At 43.3% G+C, this 26,534-nt stretch overlaps 1 long non-coding RNA gene across 1 annotated transcript in view; it reads left to right on the forward strand.

Moving 5' to 3' along the window:
- The first annotated feature begins 11,704 nt into the window (after nt 1-11,704).
- Nucleotides 11,705-26,534, forward strand: part of LOC123568087 (uncharacterized) — a 36,229-nt gene continuing 21,399 nt past the window's right edge. Inside the window, exons 1-2 of the long non-coding RNA XR_006691314.2 lie at nt 11,705-11,800; nt 25,329-25,428. This is a non-coding gene — a long non-coding RNA (uncharacterized lncRNA). The remainder of the gene's footprint in view (nt 11,801-25,328; nt 25,429-26,534) is intronic.

Here is a 26,534-nt window from a genome sequence, read left to right on the forward strand (position 1 = left end):
CTAGCTCTGAGGAATGGCAAGCAGATGTGGGGGGTGCAGGGATTGGGGGAGGCAGCAGAAATCCCATCTAATTCAATATGCTTTCCAATTAGGAGCCTTTCAAGTTAAGGTCTCCTTCAGGTCACCTTCAGCCACTTCCTGAAGTTTAAGCAAGTTTCGCTTCTAGTGTACATTATGCAAAGTGGGTAACAAGTATTTGTTTATTAATATCATATATTTTACAGGCATCAGAGGATTTCAGACTTGACCCTGCCAAGCCCCCAACAGACCTGCTGCTGGGAGAGGAGCCCCCAGCAGATAAGGCCCAGTCATCCCTAGCTCAGCTCCAGTCTCTCTGCCACAGGCTGCTACATACTGAATTTTCTTATAAGATTCTCTTTAAAAGGAGGTTCCACCACTGAGATATTGAAAGCAAGAGTTTGACATGATGAAGCCTGCATTCAGAATCCACACACAGTCCTGCGTTTTCTCTGCCCTAACTCCACGTGTTCACATCAGTTTGGCTTTTCAGGTTGCATGGCCTTCCCTCTATGTCCCTTGTCTGGGGACCTGAGAAGCCTCAGGTGAAAACTTGGCAGAGTCTGGTGCTTCTGATGGTATCTTGAAGGTTAAGGGCAAATCCTGAAGCATCAGTTTGCTCCCTGCCTCTTGCAGAGCACTGATAACCAAGTCCACATGAGAAAGATGCAGACACCTGGTGCCCAGTGTGGGCTCACTGCCTATCGGGCTCCGCCCCTGCCTCCCAGCACAAACAGTGAAGCTCTGTGGAAGGCTGGTGACATCATTCTTATCAAAACTTGAGGGCTGAAGACTTTGGGAAACTGTACAGCCTTTCACTCCTGCCCTGCCCAAGCCCAGCCTGCCCATCTGATGTGCACAGCCCAGTGCCCTGCAAGTCAGCAGTCAGGACTGCAGCAAGGAAAGTGAAGTGGGAAATGGGCTCCCCCAACCCCAGCTGGGCCTTTGAGCTCCGAAACCCTTGAGACTGAGAGATTGTCACTAGGTAGGTTTTGGTTTGGAGCAAAAATAAACGATGGCTGCTGCATTCGCCATCTGAAATTGGTGTCGACGGATGCTCTACCATCTCTGAAATGAGAATTGTGTTCTTGTCAGCAGTGCAGTGGGCACCCAACTGATTTTTTTAGGAACTAGGTATTTATAAAGAAGCAAGACTGATCACCAGACATGTAACCAGGAGCCTCGGAGAATCCCTGGTTTTAATCATTGGAAATATTATATTTGGGTCCTATAGGATATGACCTGGAGGATCCATGAAGATCCCTTTGGTTACAACAAACAAAAATTCAGGTCATGCTAGTTGGAGCAAAACGGGACACTCGTGAAAAGGAAATTGAGTTGTCTCATATGAGATACATCCTGGCTTCCACCACCAAAAAGCAATGGGCTCTTTTCCGTGTGCATTTCAAAACATTCCTGGAGAAAAAATCCCACTTGGCCAGGCTTGGGACAGGCCTTCCCTGGCCCAGACAATCAAGGCCAAGCACGAAGGCCTTATTCACAAGGAGAGAACCAACCCTAGGGAAGAGGGTGGGATCTGGGCAGGCCACACAAGAGGGTTTAAGGCCCTAGGCCTGACCTTTTTGTGCTAAAGCAGAGACTGATAAACCACAGCTGAATCTGGTTGACTGCCTGTTTTTGTAAATAAAGTTTTATTGGCACACAGCCATACCCATCTGCCTTCCTACAATGGCAGAGTTGAGTAGCCATGACAGAAACCCTATGGCCAGCAAAACCTAAACATTTAGTATCTGACCCTTCAGAGGAAAACTTTGTTGACCCCGTGCTAAAGGGTGAGACATTTTAGGAGAGAGCGCAACGGTGGTCCCCAGGTCTGAAACCAGCTCATAAGGAAACAGCCATCCTCCTGTCTCAGGATTCATGCTGTTTAGATGCATTCTATTAAGTAATAAAATGGAAATGTTGTGACTTGGGGTTGAATTTTGTGGATGTGGAGCCAGTGCTGTAATTTTCTTGTGTATTCTGGATTTTGGATCTTCAGGGAAGTGAGATGCGGGAAAGATTTGATATTGGAATAACTTGGTTTTCAAGGCTCTCAAGGAAATATGCCAGTTCCAGTGATGTAATAAGAAACATGGAGGTTACAGAGTGAAATGCATTTACATTTATTTGATGACGTTTTACAGGGGATAATGGGATAGGTTTTATAGAATAGTAGCAAGTCTGCATCCTTTTTACAGAGCAGAATTGTGCCACATAACTTGTGCTACCATGTGCTGGGGGTTACCCCGTGTGACTCTCCCTGGAAGGTGTGTGAGATACTGAGGGTTCTGGAACAGAAGGGACTCTTTTCCTCCTCCTGCATAGATGTCCATCAGGCAGTCATACTGGCAGGCATCGCCAACTCGAAAGCTTTCTTCAGAACCATCAAGAGGCATTCACTGATCCCTTACGGATGTGACATGTGTTGGTAAGGACTGGAGAGGCTGCCCCATGAAGGAGTGGATAGATCTCTCCTGAAACATTATTCAGCTCCGCATCCAAGCACTGCAGGGAAAGCAACATTCCTGCTTGATCCAACCCCCGGGTGTGAAGTCCACTGGCCTCTCAGAGAGAAAGAACCAGGAGGAAGGGATGGTTGGCTCGAGCCTCTCTCCCCTCTTCTCTGTTAGCACCCTACCCGCCCCACACACAGTTGGCATGTGGAGAGGTAGGTGAAATGAACAAACTCACCTCCCAGATCACAGTCCCAAGGTCAGCAAGTTAAAGGTCAAGAAGAGAGTGTGGAGTCTCTCCTTAAGAGGCTTTCCTTTGAGTACCTTGGCTGGATTCCCAGACTCTCTCTCTACTGGGCTGTTCTAAGCTCCCTTTGTCTTCTCCTCATGTAGCTGAGGTTAGAGGTTCATATAAGAAATTTCCTGGCCTTTGGGTGTCCTGAGATAGACACCCAGGACCAAGTTTGTGTTGGCCTCAGGGTGAAATGGCCTCTATGACTTCATCTTCAGGATCAAAGTAGGTTCATCATGTGCTCCAACCCTTCTGAGCTGCAGAGACTATCCTGGAACTTAGTGCATGGGGCTGGAGCTTCAACAGTGATATGATGTTCCCCTGAAATTGCCCTCTGGGCATGTACCTCTCTCAGAGACCTGATGGGGAGGAAAGACAAAGTAAGGTTGAAATTAGGATCTTTCTGGGTGCACTGGCCCAATATTATCTCATAATCTCATCTCCCCCGACAAATACCAACCTAGATCCCTTATCTCGGAGGACAATGCTCTGTCCCAGCCCAGAGTAGAAAAACGCTGAGCCCACCTCGCTGTCAACTTTCTAAGCAGGTGGAGAGGAGAGCTGTCCTGCGAAGACTCTGCTCTAAAGCTGTGCCAGGCACAGCCTTTTGGAAGCTCTAAGATTTTGTCACAAAAAGCAATATGGAAGGTTCATTAAGATGAAGCCAAAATATATTCCAAGCTCAAATTCCAAAACCGGAAGACTCCTTTCAAGAAGCTTTACAGGAGCTTTTCACGACATTGTGCTCATCTAATCCAGATACTAAATTGCTTTCTGTTCACTCATCATCATTCTTAGCATTCCTCATGAGGATACACATAAAATAAAACAAAACAAAGCAAAACCACAGCTAAACACTGTAGGAAGCAAATCAAACATGTCACACCACACGAGGTGGCATTCATGCCCCCACATATCAGGGAGCAATGAGAATCATTGCTCAGTTGTTCTCTGGGAGATACAGATACCAATGGGCTGGGGGAGATCCCTGAACACCAGAGAGACCTTGACCCCAGACGGTGCCCAGGCTCTTGACATCCTCACGAGAAGGAATTCAAGGATGAGTCAGAAAATAAAGCAAGTATGGAGATTTACCACAAAGGGAAAATACACACTCTAAAAAGGGAGGTGTGGGTGTACTTCAGAGTTAAATAATGGAGTCTGGGGCTGCTACCTCTATGGATTTCTCTAATCAAGGAGTGGAATATTCATGAAAGTGCTTGGAAAAAGGTGAAGATATCTTGGAACTGTGGTGCCATCCATTTTTACACCAAATATGGGTGTTCTCGGAACTGTCATGGTGCTGGTGGGTGTGTGGCTAGTATGCTAATGAGCACATAATGAGGTCCTAGGAGAAACCTAGGTCAAATCCAGCGCCATGTGGGTTCCAGTCATTCTTATCCAGCTTGGTCCACACCCTGGTTTTTCAGGGTCTTCTCAGCCCGTAGGCTCCAGTCATGTGAAACTCCTACCTGAAATGTTTTATTCTCTTGTGACCACCCTGTATTATTCCTGTCTCAAAACAATGACCTCAGAATAACACCTGAGTTATTAGGATAGACTATGACCCACACTGAGGTCTCAGGGTGATCTACTAGAACACCAGAGTCCTCCTGGATGAGTTAGTGGACGTCGGGACAATTTCAGAGAAGAAAGCAGCACAATCCTTTCTTTCCACAGACTCCCAGCACTGACCATTTATTGTTTCATCACAGGGCCAGGTTGCAGGCGAACCCTCTCATTATTTATATTTCCTCTACAATAAAGAGTGCCAGCAACCCGAGATTCCGTTCATTAATCTAAGCAGGTGAAAGCCAGCAGGCCTGCAGCTGGAAATGGTTTCAGGAAAATGAAGCAGAGATTGCCTTCCTTCAATGTCTTATGGTAGGATGATCACTGAGCCTCTATCAGTCCTCAAAACAGGGACAAATGACACCTATTACTTCCCTGATAAAGTTTCGATGTGTGTATTCATGGGTAAAAAGCTAGGTAAATGACTAGGAAGACCACCTTTCAGTCCCCAAATAAAATAAGACTAAATAACAGTGAGGTTCAATCTCCTTCAGGGAGATTGGCAAAAAGGATGGAGTTGTCAAATTGAAGAGGGACCACTGCCTTTTCCATTGCCATCATATTGATGCCTCCGCATTTTTTTTTTTTTTTTGAGACGGAGTCTCGCTCTGCCGCCCAGGCTGGAGTGCAGTGGCCGGATCTCAGCTCACTCAAGCTCCGCCTCCCGGGTTCCCGCCATTCTCCTGCCTCAGCCTCCCCAGTAGCTGGGACTACAGGCGCCCACCACCTCGCCCGGCTAGTTTTTTTTTTTTTGTATTTTTTTTTTTTTTTTAGTAGAGACGGGGTTTCTCCATGTTAGCCAGGATGGTCTCGATCTCCCAACCTCGTGATCCGCCCATCTCGGCCTCCCAAAGTGCTGGGATTACAGGCTTGAGCCACCGCGCCCGGCCTACCTCCGCACTTTCTAAACTCGTATTTGCTCACCACTGAGGTTGAAGTAGGGATAAAAGTGGGGGGGAAGGGAAGGCAAACATTTGCTTAAGAGATCATTGTTTCTATAGCTGTTTGCTGTGTTTTCTTCCTGAGCCAAACACCACACACCTGTCTCCTAAAGAAAAGACAGAGCCTGTTTAACCAGCAGCATAAGCAGGTGTTCTCTTGCTGTTCTAAATGGACTGCTTATTCTTGCAAGCAGAAACATGCTGCTCTAAACAAATGCCATCCAGTTGCTTCTAAATCTGTATGTCTGAAACACCTAGGAGGGCTTGCTATAAATAAAAATTCCCAGACTGTACCTCCCAAGATTCTAATCCAGTTGGTCTGGGCGGGGGCCCAGGAATCTGAATGTCGAGTAGGCACTTCTGCTCCTCCCTGGGAGTGCGGGGAGTTGGGCACAGCAGCTATTCTGCATTCCCATACCTCACGTTAGCATTCTAGAGTAGAAAAAAGGAACTTGGAGATCATCTTACTCAGTCTCTTTGTTTTACACAGAAATAACATTGAATCTGAAAGAAAGAACCTGATTTGACCGGTCAGGGCTGAGACTGGCGGAAAATCTCTGGTCCAGGCTGCCTGCCTCTTGCTGAATTGAGAACTGTGGGATATGTTTCTGTAAAGGGCTAGAAGCAAATAACCTTGGGAGCAGGACAGGCTTATTAGGAGTCATCTATAGAAAGAAGCCTTTGTTCGGAAAAGATGGCTTTGAAAAAGCAAATGTTAGTGTAAGATGCTATATTAGAGGAAGGGCCCGGGAAAATCTGGCCTGGGGCACAGGGGCACAAGAACCGGTCTTTGTTCGGCCATCTGCAGTCTGCGTCTGAGTGCCCAGGGAAGGGGCAGGAAATCAGATGGCTAATAGCTTTTGAACTCCAAATAAAAGGGAAACAAAGTCATTCTTAAACAAAAGGACTGTAGTCTTCAAACAATTCTTAAAGAGAAAGGCCCCGTTGATGTGTATTCCTCCCAAGTGGAACTTAATTAGGCCACACATGTTCATGCACTTTGCAGACACCAGAAAATCCAATCCTTTCTGTATTCCTAGATCCAGGAGGAGCGTGGGTAGCTTACAACTGCCTCAGTAGCACTATATGGATTGTCAGAGATATTATGTAAATAATTATGGAGTTACCTCTGATAACATGTATGCCCATAATGGAACCACTTCTGGGTACCCTGTGCACACCCTTCACCCCAATTCTTACTGAACCACAGGACCCAGAGCAGAACAGATGCTGAGAACCCTGGCCATGGGCCTGTCAGGCAGGGATGTGCACATTGTGGATGTGCTTAGTGTGGATAATGGGGATTCCTGGCAAATTTTAGACCTGGGTAACAGCAAACACAATTATTTCTAAAATTCTGGGTGTTTCAATTTTCTTTCCATTAAAACTTGCATCATGAAATGGGGGCCTTCTGAAAAATTCTCAACAAAAAAGAAATAGGAAGAAGCAGGGCCTCCCTGGGCACTTGCCCCACAGTTTGACTGATTTGTGGACCAACTGTGACGTGTTGAGCTCATCACTTTATTCATTTAGAAATGTCTGCATTGCACGTATCCATGGGTTTCTAACCACATGGCCATTAAGCAGAGCTGACAAAATTGAGGCCCTGTGATATCCTCGCAGGTACTGACAGAGCTGGGACAAGGACCCGGGAGACCTCCCACACAGCATCCTTTCTACACCAAGACACAGCCTTGATGACCTCTTCTCTGCGGACATGAATTTCCAAATTACTAGCTCTTTCCTGAGTAATCAGTGACATCTCATCTCTCCTGGATTTGCATGGAGTCTTCTGGAAGATTTGGGGTCAGTCTCTACAGCAACTGCATCTTAGTGTGATCCCCCCGTGAGTCAAGCCTTGTGTGACGCTTCCCCTTGTGTGGAACCTGAGACTTGATTCTAGCCAACAGAGTATGTCAGAGGTGATGGGATGCCCCTCACTAAAGGTCATGTTACATGCCAAGTGGTAGAAAGTGACCTGCCTGATTGTGTTATGCTGTAGGACAGGAGTCCCTAACCATGGGGCCATGGACCAGTACCAGTTAGGAACCAGGTTGCACAGCAGGAGGTGAGTGGCGGGTGAGCGAGTGAAGCTTCATCTGTATTTACAGCTGCTCCTCATTGCTCACATTACCACCTGAGCTCCACCTCCTATCAGATTAGCAGCAGCATCAGATTCTCATAGGAGCACAAACCCCATTCGGAACTGTACATGTGAGGGTTCTAGGTTGTCTGTTCCTTATGAGAATCTAATGCCTGATGATCTGTTACTGTCTTCCATCACCCCCATATGGGACCATCTAGTTGCAGGAAAACAAACTTAAGGCTCTCACTGAGTCTACATTATGGTGAGTTGCAGAATTATTTCATTATATATTACAATGTAATAATAATAGAACATGCACAATAAATGTAATGTGCTTGAATCATCCTGAGACTGCCCCCCACCCCACCCCTGGTCCATGGAAAAATTGTGTTCCATGAAACAGTCCCTGGTACCAAAAAGGTTGGGGGTTGCTGCTGTAGGAGACGCTCTCACAGTTGACTGGAGTGAGATTACTTGAAGACATAAGCTGCTATCCTGTAAGAACACCACATGGCAAAGAACTGCAGACAGTCTTTAGGTGCTGAGAACAGCTGCAGCTACAGCCAGCTAGAAAACAGGACTCAGTGTAAAGCCACAAGGGACTGAATTCTGCCAACAACCACACGAGCTTGGAAGAGTAACGCAGCTTGGCTGATATCTGACCACAACCTTGTAAGAACCTGAGGTCCCAACTAAGCCATGCCGTCTCCTGACCCACAGAAGTCGCGAGAGGATAAATACACAGTCGATTTTCATTATACACCATAGTTATGTTCTGTAAAGTCACCATGAATGCCGAATTAGCAAATACCATTGCTGCTATGGGGAATACAGGGTGAGTCTCTGGTCACGAGACTCATTTTTTGGTTACCAATCAATATGTAACCTTGTTTTATGTGTGTTTCTGTTGACAGACACCTGATCTAATATATATAGTCGATTCATAATATTGAACGACTCATGGCCAACAATGCCACAACTCGTGCCTGAGTGAAGCTTCTCTAACACACGGATTTCCTCCAGGAAGCACATCACAGCCTTCTCGTGCTTGGGAACGCCAGACGGCTCTTCAGTGCTGTGCTTGGGACCATTTTAAACAGTGAAATCACCATCAAAAACACAAATTGGTGATGAACCTTGGCACTAAGTAGACTGTGAAAAGGACAATTGTTTACAGCATGTGAGCTGGAGCAAGAAGGCAGAGCGTTGCTTTGTTCAACTCAGTGGGATGTGCACCTTGGGTGACTCAAAAGTTTCAAAGTTCTGTGCACATCCACCAGTGAGCACGAAAGCACCTCGGGTATCGATTTTGGGGTTACAAATCAATTTCAGCAGTGGGAGAATTCACAAATACAGAATCTGCAAATGATGAGGATAGGCTGTTTTGTTGTTTTCAGCTGCTGAGTTTGTGATCACTTGTTAGGCAGCCATTGCCAACTAACTCAGTCTCTCTGCTGTCACTCTGCCTGCTGGCAAACCCCAGCCAAGCTCCCTCTCGGAAATAAAATTCTGTTTCCGGTGAACATGCTGTTTCATACTCCGACTTCCTTTGCCTTCAGCCTTCCCTTGAACGTGACTCCTGTTCTGCACGTATGAGGACGTTAAACAAACACTGTTCTTCTGACACAACCTTTCTGTTATTTGAGTGTTTTATGGTACATTCCTAGAACTCCTGTATGTTAGAAAAACACAAGGAGGTGAAAGGCTTTGCTGCCCTTCATAAAGATATGGTCTCTGTAGCAGACACAACTCCTTCCCTCAGCCTGGCTTAAACATGAGGTCAGATCTCCTTTATTCTTTGGTTTAAATCATCACATGGTTTAAGCCTTTTTCTTATCCAGCAAGATCATTTTTCTTGCTTTTATAAGAATCCCACTTCCTTTTCCTGACGGATCAAAGAATTCCAGAGCTCACTCACCATGACTCACCCATGCCCCAGCCAAGTTCACAGGATCGAGAGAAAACCAGGAAAGTCGCTCTGTCCTCTGGCCAGCCCAGGTCTTGGCTGCCTTGCTGTGGTTGTTGCCCTGCTGCACGATTTCTCAACCCCAGGGTCACCAGCCACCAGCTCCTTTCCTTTGCTCTCTTCTATACCATTACAGAAAATTGGATGAATACTTCTATGTGACTGAAGCAGGGACTGTCCCCTCTCATATCCGTCCCTCAATGCAGGCACCCTCACCCTTTGGACACAACCCTGAGTATCAGACCAGCCAGATATGTCCCACATTGGTCAGCAGAACTGAAGCTGAGAGATCCCAGATCCTGCACCGTACAGCCCGGGCTTAGCACTGTCTCCAGTAACTGAGCTGAGTAGGTTGACAGCTGTGCATAAAGCTATCGCTTCTCCCAAGGCTTGCACAGAAGATTTAGTGGGCAGGTTGCTAGCACCTTCTACTCTCCACTCAACATTGTCTCAGAGACCATCATATAACCCTCCACATTAGTGCACCCCTCACCCTCCAAGCGTGGAATCTGCCCCTCCCTCAATCAGTCCTCAAAACCAGCCTGCCCTCAAGAGGGGGGAAAAAAACCCCTCCCAGTTGTATATACAGATCCTCCTCCTTTTACAATGGGGTTATGTCCTGATAAAGCTATTGTAAGTTGAGAATATCATAAGTTGAAAATGCACTCAATACACTTCATCTACTCAACATTATAGCTTAGCCTAGCCTACTTTAAACATGCCTTAGCCAACAGTTGGGCAAAATTGTCTCACACAAAGCCTATCTTATAATAAAGTGTTGAATGTCTCATGTAATTTATTGACTTCTGTACTAAAAGTCAAAAACAGAATGGTTGTGTGGGTAGCATTGCAAAGTTGAAAAATCACAAGTCAAACCATGGTAAGTTGGGACCCTCTGTGTTAAAAAATACTATCACAAAGGAGCTCTGAGTGGGACACAAACATTCTTATGTTGAACTGCACCACTGCAGCACAGGACTTAGATAAATGAAGAGAAAGAACAACATTACGTTTATGACATGGGGAGAAAAATCTGATTGTCCACACACAATTAGCAATGTTTCCCCATCCCAGGGACTCAGAGTGACTTGGCTATTTCCCCATGTTGCTAGTTTAATCATCATCATCTGCTTCAATGCAGCAAAATAGGAGGAGAATTAATGAACCATTTCACAGCAAGCACTCGCTGCGTCTCAGCATAGGCTTACAGAGTAGCTTCAAAAATAAATTACGCAGACCTGCTATATGCTTGCAGAATGGAGAGAAGAGCTAACAAAGCCACAATTCTCCCTTCTTTGAAGCCTCTGCACAAAATATATAGTTTTCCACTTTGGTTGATTCCCCTAGGGTTTTGTATTGGTGGTGATTGATTTTCTTCTTTTATCAATTGATGCTGTGTTCTCAGATCACTGAACATTAGAGATGTTACAATCTCATTTGCAGAAAGCTATAAAAAGTTATATTTGGAGAATGAGGGACAATACATAAAAAGCATTCTGAAGCATGCTAGCACTTTGGCCTATAAAAGGAAGATAATTGTAATAATTTATCACATAATTCTGCTTAAGATTTAATTATGTTGTGACTTTGAGATTTCTTCTTTCAGAATTTATAACTGCAATGAATCTTAAAACAATAAAGGAGTTGGAGGAAAAAAAGCAGAAGAAAATCCTTGATGTAAAAAAGATATAAGCACAGAATTCTTCAAAGAAAAAAGAAGAATGAGACAAATCTATGTGCCAATGATTACTCTCAGCTCAGCCATTAGCTCATTTGCATTACTTTAATATATATCACCTGCTCATAATATTCCACTTGGCTTCAAAATTCTTCCTCCCTCCATGGCAGAAGTGATTGGACATTATTCTCATATGACTTCTTTATCCTAGATTTCTCCTGTTTTAACAGCTACATTCCAAACTAATATTAAGAACTGTCACATGATACCATTTACAAATCATCGGAAGCATGCATGGAATTCAAAAGGGATAAAGTAGCATTCTCTAAAATATTTTACGGGCATTCTTATTTGTGCTTCACCTATTCTGAAAAGTGTTTGAGGCTTCTCACTACTATATATGTATTAAAATAGAATTTTTTAAAGTAAGCGAAGAAAACTGTGGGAACAATGGAAAACGAGGATAGGAAAAGTAAGATGAGGTCAGCGCACCTGTATTATTCAACTAGTACTGCAGAAGTGCTGCATAATGGACAATGACAAAATCTCTGTCGCTGACAATTGCAGCATTCCCTTTGCACTCATAAGCCTGTGTGTCAGCTGGGGGCCTCTCTCACTGCAGACCCTGCTGGTTCTGCTCCACAAGTCTCTCACCTTCCTGGGACCAGAGAAGCCAGTTGGGGAGTGTTCTTTTCATAGTGAAGGCTGAGCATAGGCTGGCAAATGGAAATGCATGATGCTTCCTAAGGCCTCAGACCTGGCAACTATCTGTTCCACTTTCCTCGTCTTATGTAAGTTGAAACTCTAAAGCAAATCTACACAAGGAATGGGATTCTGGGAAATGTAGTTACCAGACTTAGATGTCTATAGTGACGGTGGTAAAGGTGAGGGTGATGGTGTGATGGTGATGGGTAGTAATGATGATGGTGGTCATGGTGATAACAGTGGTGGTAATGATGGTGATGATGGTGACAGTGGTGGTTATGGTGGTGATGCTGTTGGTGGTGATAGTGGTGGTGGTGGTGGATGATAATGGTGGTTTTGGTGGTGACAGTGGTGGGTGGTGATGGTGCTGATAGTGGTAGTGATAATGGTGGTTTTGGTGGTGATGGTGGTAGTGGTGATTTTGTTGGTGGTGAAGATGATGGTGGTGATAATGGTAGTGATGTGATGGTGCTGGTGGTGGTGGTGATGGTGGTGGTGGTGATGGTGGTGGTGGTGATGATGGTGCTGGTAGCAGTGATGTGATGGTGGTGGAGGTGCAGTGGTGATGGTGGTGATGGTGATGATGGTGGTGGTGGTGGTGGTGGTGGTGATGGTAATAGTGGTTATTATGTTGGTGATGAAGGTGATGGTGGTGATAATGGTAGTGATGTGATGGTGGTGGTGGTGGTGGTGGTGATGGTGGTGATGGTGGTGATAATGGTAGTGATGTGACGGTGGTGGTGGTGATGGTGGTGAAAATGGTAGTGATGTGATGGTGCTGATGGTGCTGGTGGTGGTGGTGGTGGTGGTGCTGCTGCTGGTAGCAGTGATGTGATGGTGGTGGAGGTGCAGTGGTGGTGGTAACAAGCTGACAATAGATAATTAAGCACAATATGAAAATGTTCAGTCCCTGAGCACCTTTCTAGACATAAGCTTGAAACAACTTTTATACTTTCTGAAATTCAATTCAAGGGGAAACATGATCACAGAGGCTGTAAGATTCACTTAGGGATGGGTCATTTATAATTCATTGTGGAGCAGGTTCTTTTTGTGTGAAGTTTTATCTTCATCAATTTCAGTCACTTCTGTTTTTTACCTGATGATTCCACTGTTTTCTCTGTTTTCTTTTTCTGTGACCCTTATGTCTCATCATGTGTCTCATTTTTTTCATCTTTTTACACTTGGGAAAAGTTTTCCTGACCCCACCTTTACTTTGTAATCTCAAATAGTTGTTCTTTTCCATTTCTTTCTTTTTCAGAATGTTTTGTTCTTGGTTTATGTACTAAAAATTTTACATCTCTCTATTAATTGGAATATTATTCTTAGATTTTTTCTGTATCACAAATTACCATATTTTTTCTGTTTATATTTTTTTCTGTTTCTTTATCCAGGTCTTCCTTGTTTGAGCTAGAAATCAAAAGGTATCTGAGACAAATATCAATCAATTTAGAGGTTTATTTTGCCAAAGTTGAGGATGTACCCAGGGAAAAGAAACACAAGTTACAGTAGGATCTGTGGCCTGTGCTTTATCCAAAGAGAGTTTCATGATCAACAATATTTAAAGGCAAAAGAGCAGGCAGGAGCGAAAGGAGGAAAGAAAAAAACTGGAGGGCAGGCAATGAGGCAAGCAGTTACATTCTTGTGAGGCTCCGATTAGTGCTCACTGCATCGACATTTTACATAAAAGGAGAGGAGTAGGGGGAAAGTCAATAATGCATTCCTCTCAAGCTCAGTAAATCTACATTCTACATAAGATAAAGTTAGCATGTGAAAATACAGCTTTCTGTTTGGGAACAAAGAAAGGCAGGTTTTGTTTGTTTGGTTGTTTCTGTTGTGTGTGTTTTGTTTTATTTTGTGTGAATCAGTTCCCAGGCTGAACTTTTTGCCTTTGGCATAGTGACTTTGGGGTCTTGAGATTTTATTTTTCTTGCACGGAGTTTAGGTCTCCTCCTCTGCCTGGTGACTCTTGGTCTTCTGTTTGGGATTGAGAAAACAGGATGGGTATCTTGTGTTGGTTCTCTCTGTGGCCGGGTCTCTATGGTATGGTAGGATGTGTTCAATTATTTTAGAAAATAGGCTATGGTGGTTTCTCCTGGAACATCTACAGGCCACCTCTGCTATGGATCAAGGAGTATATATTCTTTGTGAACTTGTGACTTATCAGGACTTTAATAAACCCCCTGCATACCCAGTTAACATATTGCAGGAAGTTGCTTCCCCACATATTCCATTAGCCGACATATTTCCCTCTAACTAGCAGTGTCAGCATTTTCCATTAAATAATCCATGACTTCTCATACTATTTGCCTTTGCCAACTTCATCATATATTCAAACTCCTTCTCTAATAATAGGGCTATAAGAACTAAAAATCAACACAGCTTTACAGCATTTTTAATATTTGGAAAAGTCACTTCCCCTCATAATACTTTCTTTCAAAACATTTAAAATTTATTCTTAACATTTTTCTTCCACATGAACTTTGGATTTATTTTAACAAGTTTTCCCAAAAATAGTATAGAGACTTTGTTTGGAATTAGTTTAATTTTGTAAGTCGGGAAATTTAATCATACAAAATAGTCTTAGCATCCAAGACATGTTATACAAATATTGGTATTACTTATTTTTAGATGTGTAATAACAATAGTATCTATAATTATTATTTTATGCTTTCCAAGTGGTTATAGACATTATAAAGACCTGATTTTTTATATATTACTTTCAGAATCAGCCACTGAATTCTATCAACAATCCATACATTATTTGGATTGACAATCTGGGGTGTTTATATACAATCATACTGGCTGCAAACAGTAATACTTCTATCTTCTTCATATCAAATGTATATTACTTGTTTTTGTCTTCTGTCCAGAGCCTCCAAAGTAACATTGTAATGTGTTGATAGGAATGAGAAATGAAGACCTTCACTCAGTTAATTTTTCTACAATTTCTCTATTCCTTGACTACACTGGGCAGAGGTATTTGTCTTTGCAAATAAATCATTTCTTGTTTCACTTATTAATCCTATCACCTTATAATTCATTAATTTCTGATTTCATTTATATTATGTTCTAATTCCCTACATTGAATAACTTATATATTTATTTTCTTCTTCATCTGGAAATGAAAGAACTTAGGGTTAATAATTGGCCTCTCCAGATACCTTGGAAAGCCTTAGTTATGTAGTGTCTTCCTTTTTAATAATTTTCTAAATAATCTGAAATAATATTTGATATCCTACTAATTATCTGGGAGATCTTTTATTTGTTATATCTTAACTAATTGGGTTATCCTTTCTAAATGTTTATTATAAATCTTGAATTTTAGAAAACTATGTTTGTGAATAACAAGTTTTGCTTTGAGGATTTTATAGAGCCAACTATATGCAACTTTTGTAAATGTTCCATGGACATTTGAAAATTAGTAGTCCTATTAGTACGAGCTTTATCTTTTCTAAGTCTTATATTATCATTGTGATAGTCTGAACAGCGACCCCTCAAGATATACAGGTCCTAATCCCTCAAACCTTTGGATATTACTTTATAGGACAAGACTGCAGATGTGATGAACAGTTTTGAGATGGGGAGATTACCCTGACTCTACTTAAAGGAAAAAAAACTGAGCCAAAATTAATAAAAGTAGAGAGTTTATTTGGGCCAAATTTGAGGATTGCAACCCAGGAGCATAGATCCAAATTGCCCTGAATCTACATTCTAATTAATAGCAGTTACAAGTGGGATTTTAAAGAAAAAAAGGAGAGGCAGTTCCTAAGTTGTTTACCAAGAATTTACATTAAAATAACATAGTCTATTGAATGTCTATACATTGTCCTTTGTATCACTTATTCCAGGAACAGGATATATAGGTGAGACAGCTGGTCTGAAATGCTTTTAAACAATTGCCCCAGCATAGGTGTGGAAGGGCGGGGTGAGACTGAAGCCCTCTGCTCAAGTCTCTCTGAGTCTGGTAAGTTCTGCCCACTTCGTTCAGACTGCTCTCAGATATTTTTCTTTTCTCACCTGGATTATCCAGGTATGCCCTAAATGCAAATCACAAGTATCCTTACAAGAGGGAGGCAGAGAGAGATTTGATACAGAAGAAGAAGGCCTTGTGACCACAGAAGCTGGATGCTGTGCCGCTGGCTTTGAAGGTAGAGGGAGGGGCCAGGAGCCAGGGAATGTAAGGAATGCAGCTCCAAGCTAGAAAAGGCAAGAAAGGGCAAGAAAATGGGTCCTCCCCAGAGCCTCTGGAGGCGGTGAGGCCCTCCTGACATCTCCATTTCAGCCAGTGAAACTGATTACAGCCTTCTGACCTGCACAACTGTGAGACAGTCAATATGTGTTGTTTTAAACCATCACATTTGTGGCAACTTGTTATGGCGGCCACATGCAACCAATTCTCGTTTCATGGTTTCCTGATCTACCATAGAGTAGTGGTATTGATAAATTCTTCCTAATAGTTGTATTTTGCTCATTTCTTCTTGACTTTTAAAATATGAATTTACAATGCCAGTACTGGGTTTCTCAGCATATGAAGGCTAAGGACCATTTTCACTAATACCTTTCAACACGACATGACTTTTATTGCCACTTTAAGGCTCCTTGAGTTGATGCCTACATTTTCTTGATATTGAAATCATCATTTTCTCTGTCATGTGAACTTTCCTCTCTCTCTTTCCCCAGCCTTTTATTTTAAATTGTAAAAGAGCTCTCCTTAATATTTATTTCTTGTATCATATGGTCCAATTTTTGCTTCCTATTGTAAGACTTTGCTTTGATACAGTAGAATTTAAACTCCCAACTTTTATTAACATAACCAAAATGCTTGACCCTTATGCCTCTCATCTTGTTTTGTTAGGCTTTCCATTTTACACTTTATTGTAGCTTTCTTTTATATTCCATGTTATTTGTACGATGGTATTTTCTAAAATTGTACCAATGAATAATTTTTTAAAAATATCTATTTAAATGTGTTCTCTAATTATAAGTCAAGAATAAAGCAATTATTTTGGCTCCTTTTTACATAAGACTTATTACACTATCTCTTCCTATGCACTCGATTATTTCCTAGTCTTTGTTAATTTACTTTCACATTATAGACCCAGATCGACATATATTATCATTGCTATTTTTAATAAAGTAAAAATTATTTGAGTTTTTTTCTCTTTTTAGGCCATTTTAATGTAACTCATTTATTCATCCAATAAATATTTATTGAGAATCTATACTATGAGCCAGACACTGAGCTAAGACGTGGCGGAAGCTTAGTGATCAGGACCACACAGCGTCTGCCTAGGCCTCATGGGCCATGGTGCTGTGTGGTCTCTGTGTTCGATCCATTTCACTTCTCACCCACCCTGTGTTCAGGCCACCTTGAACTGGGCTTGGTTCTTCAGAATCACCGTTACCCACCATGTCACCAAGCCACCATGTCCTGAAGCCACCATGCCACTATGTCCCTACACCACCATGCTACCCCATTACCACACCACATCACCATGTCACCATGCCACCCATGCCATCATGTCACCATGCTACCACACCATCATGCCATCATTCCACCATGTCACTATGCCACCACATCAGCTCACCACCATGCCACCATACCGCCATGGCATCATGCCACCATGTTGCAATGTCCCCATGTCACCACCTCACCACACCACCATGCCACCACATCATCATGCCATGTCACCATGTCACACACATCATGCTACCATATCACCATGTCATTATGCCACCATACCACAATACTACCATGTCACCATGCCACAACATCACCATGCCACCATATCACATCATCATGCCACAATGACATCATGTCACATCACCATATCACCATGCCACCATATCACCATGTCATCATGCCACAATGCCACGATACCGCCATGTCACCATGTCAGCATGCCACAACATCACCATGCCACCATATCACCACATCATTAGGCCACCATGCCATGATACTGCCATATCACCATGTCACTGTGCCACATGACCATGCCACCATAGCACCACATCATCATGCCACAATGCCATCATGTCACATCACCATATCACCATGCCACATCACCATGCCACCATATCACCATGTCATCATACCATAATGCCACGATACCACCATGTCACCATGCCACAACATCACCATGCCACCATATCACATCATTATGCCACCACGCCATGATACCATGTCACCATGTCACGACACATCACCATGCCACCATAGCACCACATCATGCCACAATGCCATCATGTCACATCACCATATCACCATGCCACCATCTCACCATATGATGCATGTTACTTACTGTGCCACTGTGTCATGATGCACCCTGTCATACTCGACTATGTTATGAAGTCATCACACCACCATCTCACCCTGTCACCGTGCTGCCATGCACCATGCCACTGTTACCTGCCCCCTGGTAGGTGTTTGCCTGTTTATTTCTCTCTTGTCCCTTGGACTGTGGGCTTCACAAGGGCATGGACCTTTCTGGTTTTGTTCAAAATTTTGCTTACTAGCACAATGCATTGGCACCTTGCAACCATTCAATAAATGTTTATTAACTAAAGGGGTGAATAAGTAAGCGCTTTTTTTTGGTAATTAATTCCTTATATTGACTGCTTTTACGTTGGCTAGAATATCTCTTAACTAATTATAAAAAAGAATGTGAATGGTCATTTTCTAATCCCCAATATAACCGAGGATGACCTTGTGTTGTAAGAATGCGGCTGGGTATGATCGTCTCTGTACCCAGTTTTGACTTAATTTTTACCTCTTAGAAGTGTATGAATTTGGGAGCATCATCCGCTGGCTTTTGTAGAAGAAATGTCTGATGTCAGATTAATTTTTGTTTGTTTTTAAATAATCTGCCTTCCTTTCTCTTTTGTCTAAATATACGTGAATTTTTATCTTTTTCCTTTAAAAAATACTATGTAGTGTGTTGGTCTTGCCTGGTATATGGTGAGTGTCCTTCCCCTTGCAGATTAAATCTTTGCTGTATCTAGAGAAGTTTTCATCAATTACAACCTCCCTTGAACTGCCCTGTCCACAGGCCGGTGGCCAAGTGACCTTCCCCCACCCATCACCATGTTGAGAACTAGGAAAGATATAGAGGAGGAATAAAGGTAGATGAATGTAGGGAGGAGGAATAAAGGTAGATGAATGTAGGAACACCACTGATGGCTTCAAAGATAGTCCTTGTGCAGCAAGAGGGTGTCCGCTCTGTTTTCTGATTAATGTGAACTCAAACAAGGATCACCCGGGGGTCAAAGTCTTTTCCCCACTTCTCTGGGACCTGCTACACTGATCTCCTGCAGTGGACTGGGAGTAGTTCCCTGTGTTCCTCAATCAAACCCAAGCTCTGCTACAATATACAAATAGTCATCCTAAACTCTAGGTCCGACATTGGCCCTAATTTTCAAAGCTGTTGGATGTTTCTATTTTCAGGATTTTTTATTTTTTTATTTTATTTTATTAATTAATTTATTTTTTTAAAACAGAGTTTCGCTCTTGCTGCCCAGGCTGGAGTGCAATGTCATGATTTCCGCTTCTGCTCACTGCAACCTCTGCCTCCTGGGTTCAAGCGATTCTCCTGCCTCAGCCTCCCAAGTAGCTGGGATTGCAGGTGGCCACCACCATCTCCAACTAATTTTTGTATTTTTCGGAAGAGATGTGTTTCACCACATTAGCCAGGCTGGTCTCGAACTCCTGACCTCAGGTGATCCTCCCACCTCAGCCTCTCAAAGTGCTGGGATTACAGGCGTGAGCCACCACACTCAGCCTGTTTTTGGGATATTTTAATGGAAAGTGATGGAGTATGAATCTGGCCTGCTCAGGTAGCTCTAGGTCAGCCATGAAATCTACGTCCTGATAAGGAGCCTGGAGAGGCTTCCTCAAATCCCCAGGCCATGGCATTGCCAGTGTAACACTTGCATCTCCTGACTTAGCCCAGCACTGCCAAGCAGACCTCACGGGTGTCCTTGCCCGGCACTGCCAAGCAGACCTCTGGGGTGTCCTTCTGCCACCTTCGTGATTCCTCCATCCTGTTCTCCCTGTCTGTTTACCTTGGTGATTTTCTTGTCCCAGCCCAGCATCTCTATCTCACGGCCTCTGTGGTCCAGTTAGTTAGGAGAGAGTTTTGAGCAGGTGCAATTAGTGTGGAGTCTCCGGGGCCTGCACTCACACATGCGAGATCCTGACAAGCCCTGAGTCGTGGAACAGCCGCGCCCTGAGGCAGCACCCACAGAGCAGCCTTCAGGCCCCGATGCTCCTTTCAAACAATCAAGCTTCTGTGGGCCACAGCTGTCCATAGGGCCTTTGAGAGCCTGGGGAGGTAGAAGTGACAGTGAGGCATCCACAGCAGTGTCTGCAGGGAAAGGGGGGCTGACCTGTCACCTGGCACAGCAAGATGAGTAGCCCACGCTTTGACTATAGGATGCTCTTATGTGTCCACACTTCATAAAACCAGGGCAGCTCTGTGTTGTTGCCCAGAAGAAAATGAAAACCCCCCACTTCCACTAGGGGTCTGTGAGTTGATTTGAAATGCAAATATGAAATCTCTGCATCGCTGCATCTAGGCAGCAGGACAGTCAGCAGCAAGCTGCAGACGTGCCACCATCCTGTCTGCAGCAGGAGGCCCCACATACAGCCTGACAGTCAGGCCAAGCCATTTGGCCATTCACCAGCGCTGCAAGCTCAGGCAGGTTGCCTAACCTGTCTCAGTTCCTGCTTCTGAAAAGTAAAGCTAATGGGGTCTATGTCATGAGATTACTGGAAGATTAAGTAAAATAACAAGCATCAGCAGCTGACATAGAAAGTGTGCCTAAGAGGTGGATGGATGGCTCCCTGGCCCCTCTCTTTGTCTTGTGGGCTGAGTCCCTCCTGATCCCCACAGGGCAAAAGACTAGCTGATTTTCAGTAGTTTAAGCTGGTTTGCAGCAGCTAAACTCCGCATTTCTTTGACCGTTTGAACAGGAAACCTGAGATGAGGGAGCGTTTGAATTGGCTCATGCAAAAAACAATTATTTGCTGGAGGTTAGCTGCTGCATTATGAATTTTTAACCTCCCATAAATCAAACTGTAAAAATGGACAAAGGCTGAGTTTCCTGTGCCAGGACCAAAATAGACACCGCCCGCGTCTCTCAGACAATTCCGATTATGTTTCCACAACCAAATCATGCTGAGATGAATAGCTGGAATATTTATATTTAGGTCCTAAAGTATAATGTAAAATAAATGAAAACAGTCTATCTTCTTGGCACTGAAACTGTGCCACCATATCCATTTACAAAGACGATAACTCAAAGACCAGGCTGTGCAGAGACTATCATGCGCCTGGGGTGGGATTTTGCTTCTCTGCTCCCATTGCTTTTCCCTGAAACTGTCGTCACCAGATACCCAATACTAAATGATTAATAGAAAATCCCCAGCGAGTCAGTCCACTGCAAGGTTTAAAGTGAATCCTTTTGTGAACGCTTTATACTGAGAAATACAAATGCTTTAAAAGATCCAGGAGACGGAATCTTGTAACTGCAGAGGACAGTATTTTAACTAAAGAAAGCTTTTATTCACTTGACAAACATATCTTTCTCTGGCAACTCCTATGAGCTACAAACTTAGAGGAATATCATAACAACTAAGAGATTTTTCTTCTTTCAATTTAGTGGTAAAGGGAGATATGAAAGCACCTGATTTACTATGAGGCAGAAAGAAACATGAGCTCAAGAGTGTTACAAGCAAATGCTACAGGCTTCTAGAAGGGAAGACCATACCAAAAAGGTGAAGTTGGAGCTGAACTTTAAAGGTTGATAAAGGTTTTAGTATGGAAAATAGAGCTCCAGAGGCCAAGAGAAATGTGGCTACACTGAGGTGAAACTGGCAATAGGGTGTGGAGTGAAAGTATATGATGCAAAAAATAAGTCGAAAGCAAGTATAGGCCAGGCACAGTGGCTCACACCTGTAATCCCAGCATGCTGGGAGACCGACGTGGGAGGGTCACTTGAGGCCAGGAGTTCGAGACCAGCCTGGCTCACAAGGCAAAGCCCTGTCTCTACTAAAAGCACAAAAATTAGCCAGCAGTGGTGGCACACACCTGTAGTCCCAGGTACTTGGGAGGCCGAGACAGGAGGATCACTTAAACGCAGGAGGCAGAGGTTGCAGTGAGCCTAGATCATACCGCTGCACTCTGGCCTGGGTGACAGAGTAAGACTCCATCACCAAAGAAAATAAAGCAATGTATGAAGCAATTTGGAATAAAGAAGATAGAGCCTTATGGGAGACTGGAGGTTTTTAAAGGCTTCTAACAAAAGGACTGATAGGACATCAGCAGTGTGAATGAATCCATTCATTCACTTAACAATATTTACCGAGCTCCTCAGTGAGGGATGAAGTGGTAGGTAACAAAACCAACAGGCTCCTGCCCCCATGGAATCACAGTTTCATGGGGTGATGAGTATTAGCAAATAAACCTGTTAAGTAAATGTATTAGGTTGATGCAAAAGTAATTGTAGTTTTTGCCATTACTTTTAATGCAATTACTTTTGCGTCAACCTAAAATAATTACAGGCAGAAGAGAGAACTGGGTAAGAAGGGTGTTTAGGGTGGTGTCCAAGGATAGCAGGGAGCCCTGACTAATACTGGGGGTTGCAGACAGGAGAGAAGGTACCGCTGAGGACCTGGCATCCACACTGGGTCCTGGGGGGTCAATGGAGTTGGAAAGCAGGGGTATGCTGGGGCCAGGGCTGTAGCAGAGGTTGGGAGCATTACAAGTGCAGGACTAGGAACAAAGGCCTTTTGGTAAATGAAGAGATAGGCATTTTCAAGAAAACAAAAGAGAAGAGAGTGGCATAAGATAACTCCAGGAGGATGGGACATCTGCAAGGCCTGGCAAGGCACACTCAGGATTTTATTTTATTTTATTTATTTATTTATTTATTTATTTATTTATTTATTTATTTATTTTGAGATGGAGTCTCACTCTGTCACCCAGCCTGGAGTGCAGTGGTGCGATCTTGGCTCACTGCAACCTCCACCTCCCAGGTTCAAGTTATTCTCCTGCCTCAGCCTCCTGAGTAGCTGGGACTACAGGCATGTACCACCACACCTGGCTAATTTTTTTGTATTTTTAGTAGAGATGGGGTTTCACCGTGTTAACCAGGATGGTCTCAATCTCCTGAACTTGTGATCTGCCCACCTCGGCCTCCCAAAGTGCTAGGATTATAGATGTGAGTCACCATGCCTGGCCCAGTTTTGGTATTTTTAGTAGATCAGGGGTTTCACCATCTTGGCCAGGCTTGTCTTGAACTCCTGACCTTATGATCCACACACCTTGGCCTCCCAAAGTGCTGGGATTACAGGCATGAGCCGCTGCACCCGGCCACATTCAGGATTTTAATCAGGAAGTGCAAGGGGAAGCCAGTGTCTGGAGTGATAAGATCTGGTTGGTTGAATAATGTCCCTCCGGCTGCTGTGTGGAAGGTGGATCTGAGTGAGTTTGAAAGACATTGTGGTGATCCTGAGGACTATCCTCTGATTTTTTTATCTTGCCCGATTTTCTATCTCAAGGGTCTGGGGAGTCATGCTCTACAAATCATAAATTCTCATCAGATGGGTTTAATTTAACCCTATACAGGATGACTTACTTTCCAAACTGACTCTGGCATAACATTACGAGACAAGGAAGAAAATCAAAATATTTTACCCCAAAACATGTTTCTTTGCCATATCTTGAAACGGCCCTGCAAAGCTGTCCTTTGTAGGGGAAAATTTGCATCTATAAAGAATCTCTATTAACATAGCTAGTTCTTTTTCTTCAAGACCCTCCCAATCCTAAAGAGATTAACTAAAAGTCTAGCACCTTCTAAAGATCTGAATAGGAAACATTTGTCATCTGTTATCTCTAAAGGGCAGCCATGGTAAGACTTCAAAAGAGCCTTGGTCTTCACAATCTTTTATCTTAACCCGAACATTTCCTTTCTGCGATCCCAGGTCTTTAGATAAACTCAACCAATTGTCAACCAGAAAATGTTTAAATTCACCTGTAGCTTGGAAGCCCCTGCTTTGAGTTGTTCTGCCTTTCTGGATCAAACCAATGTATTTCTTTAATGTATTTGATTGATGTCTCATGCCTCCCTAAAATGTTTAAAACCAAGCTGCTCCCTGACCACCTTGGGCACATGTTCTCAGGACCTCCCGAGGGCTGTGGCAGGGGCCATGGTCACTCATATTCGGCTCGGAATAAATCTCTTCAAATACTTTACAGAGTTTGGCTGTTTTCATTGACAATGTGAAGGAGATATGTGGCGGTTTGCACAGAGCAGTCCTGGTGAACCAGGAGGCAAGAGGGCCATTGAAGACCTTCTTCAAAGCTACAGCAGACAGCTCTTGCCGATGGGGTGGGGGTTGGGAGCAGTAGAAGAGGGAAAAGGCAGGGAGATTCCATGTTCTGACTTGAGCCACTGAGCAGAAGGTGGTAATGTTTCCCAGAGATGGAAAAGCCTAGAGTCATGTTAATGCGTAGGCTGCAGGTGAGAGGTCAAGAAATCAGCTTGAGATTTGCAAACATTAAATGCCTATGAGACATCCAATGCAGAGGTCAAGTGGGCCATTCACAATATGAGTCAGAAGCTCAGAAAAATGAAAACAACCACAGATCATCCGGGAGGAGGGCAGAGTAGAGGCAAAAGCTAGAAAGGGTAGTTTCCATCTCTGCTTCCTGTGCCTGGAATCTGCCCCAGCTGACCTTTCAAGGAAGTCTCTGGTGGTCACCTGCCTACCTTATCACACAGCTCTCCAAAACACATCAACCTTAATTTCAGGTTCAGGTTCACCCAAGAAGAAAAACAGTAGGCTTTTGTCTTATATCCTTTTACAATCACTTACCCTTCTCCAAATCTGAGCCCCAAGCAATCACAGGCTTACTTTCTGTTGTGATAGCTTAGCTTTGCCTGCTCTCCTCCTCGGTTCTTTGGATGTGCCTATAGTAATCTCCAACAGGTTTCTTTGATATTATGACAAGTTATAGACACATCCTGCATTTTCCTTGACAGCAGAATCTGTATTAACTCTTCTCAAGAGCCCTGGTTCCTTTTTGTGGGAAATGATATTTAAAGACCACAGTCCGGGTTCAAAGGGTGCTAATTAATAGTGATTCATTGTTACTAGGCCTTTTATAAAGCTACGAAATTTCCAACTGGGCGCGTTGGCTCAAGCCTGTAACCCCAGCACTTTGGGAAGCTGAGGCAGGCAGATCACCTGAGGTCAGGAGTTTGAGACCTGCCTCACCAACATGGTGAAACCCTGTCTCTGCTAAAAATACAAAAATTAGCCAGACGTGGTGGTGCACACCTGTAATCCCAGTTACTTGGGAGGCTGAGGCAGGATAATCACTTGAACCCGGGAGGCAGAGGTTGCAGTGAGCTGATATCACACTACTGCCCTTCAACCTGGGCAACAGAGAGAGACTCTGTCTCAAAAGAAAAAAAAAAGGCTAGGCAATTTCTAAAAATTAAGATAAAACACTTCTTAATTCATACTGTCAGCTTCCAATCCAGATTCTGGATATAGGCTTTTTACTAAAATTGATTAATCTTACTTCTATTATTTTTTCTCCCATATAGAAAATTCTTCTTCTCAATGACACCAGCATCATTACTGATTTGCTTTCTACTAACACACAAATGGCCTCTGAATAAGAATGCCAACACTATCACCAAAAAGGTCATTGCTGAAAACTGTTTAAGATCTTTAGCAGGTTTTTGGTGGGAAGGGTTTGGGGGTTTGGGAGGTTGGTTTGGCTTTTTTTTGTTTGTTTGTTTGGTTGTTTTTTTGGTCCTGACATTACATCCCACTTGGAATGTATACTGTAATTACCATATTTGGAAATCACTTAAAATAGTTTATCTTTGTGTGGTATGACATCAAACACATACATCATGAAATTTGTTCTATTTTGCCTTCTATTTTTATGAATGGTTTTAAAGGTGATTTTGTTTTGCAACTATGTAAAAATATTTACATGTCCCAAAGTCAAATTCCAAAACAAGACATATTCAAAGAATTTTAGCTTCTCTACCTGCTATCCCTTTCCTCTGAGATAGTGCTTTTTTAAGATTTATACCAGCACTCTTTTTACACATGTGCATGTGCACACACACATACACACATACACACATTCTTTGTATTACTTCATTTTCATACTGCTATAAAGAAATACCAAAGACTGGGTCATTTATAAAGGAAGAGGTTTAATGGACTCAGTTCCACATGGCTGGGGAGGCTTCACAATCATGGCAGAAGGTGAAGGAGAAGCAAAGACATGTGTTACGTGACGGCAGCCAAGAGAGAAGTGCAATATGAAATGGGGGCAAGTCCCTTATAAAACCATCAGATCTTGTGAGAACTCACTCACTATCACAAGAACAGTTTGGAGCTAACAACTCCCATGATTCAATTACCTCCCACCAGGTCCCTTTCACAACAGGATAAGATTTGAGTGGAAACACAGCCAAACAATATCGTTCTGCCTCTGGCCCCTCCCAAATCTTATGTTTTTACAATTCAAAACATAATCATGCCCTTCCAATAGTCCCCCAAAGTCTTAACTCACTCCAGCATTAACTCAAAAGTCCAAGTCCAAAGTCTCATCTGAGACAAAGCAAGTCCCTTCAACCTATGAACCTGTAAAATCAAAAGCAATTTAGTTACTTCCTAGATACAATGGGGGTACAGGCCTTGGGTAAATACACCCATTCCAAATGGGATAAATTGGCCAAAACAAAGAGTCTGCAAGCCCCATGCAAGTCCAAAATACAACAGTGCAGTCA

The sequence above is a fragment of the Macaca fascicularis genome, chromosome 12 (assembly GCF_037993035.2).
Source record: "Macaca fascicularis isolate 582-1 chromosome 12, T2T-MFA8v1.1".
NCBI classification, from domain to species: Eukaryota; Metazoa; Chordata; class Mammalia; order Primates; family Cercopithecidae; genus Macaca; species Macaca fascicularis.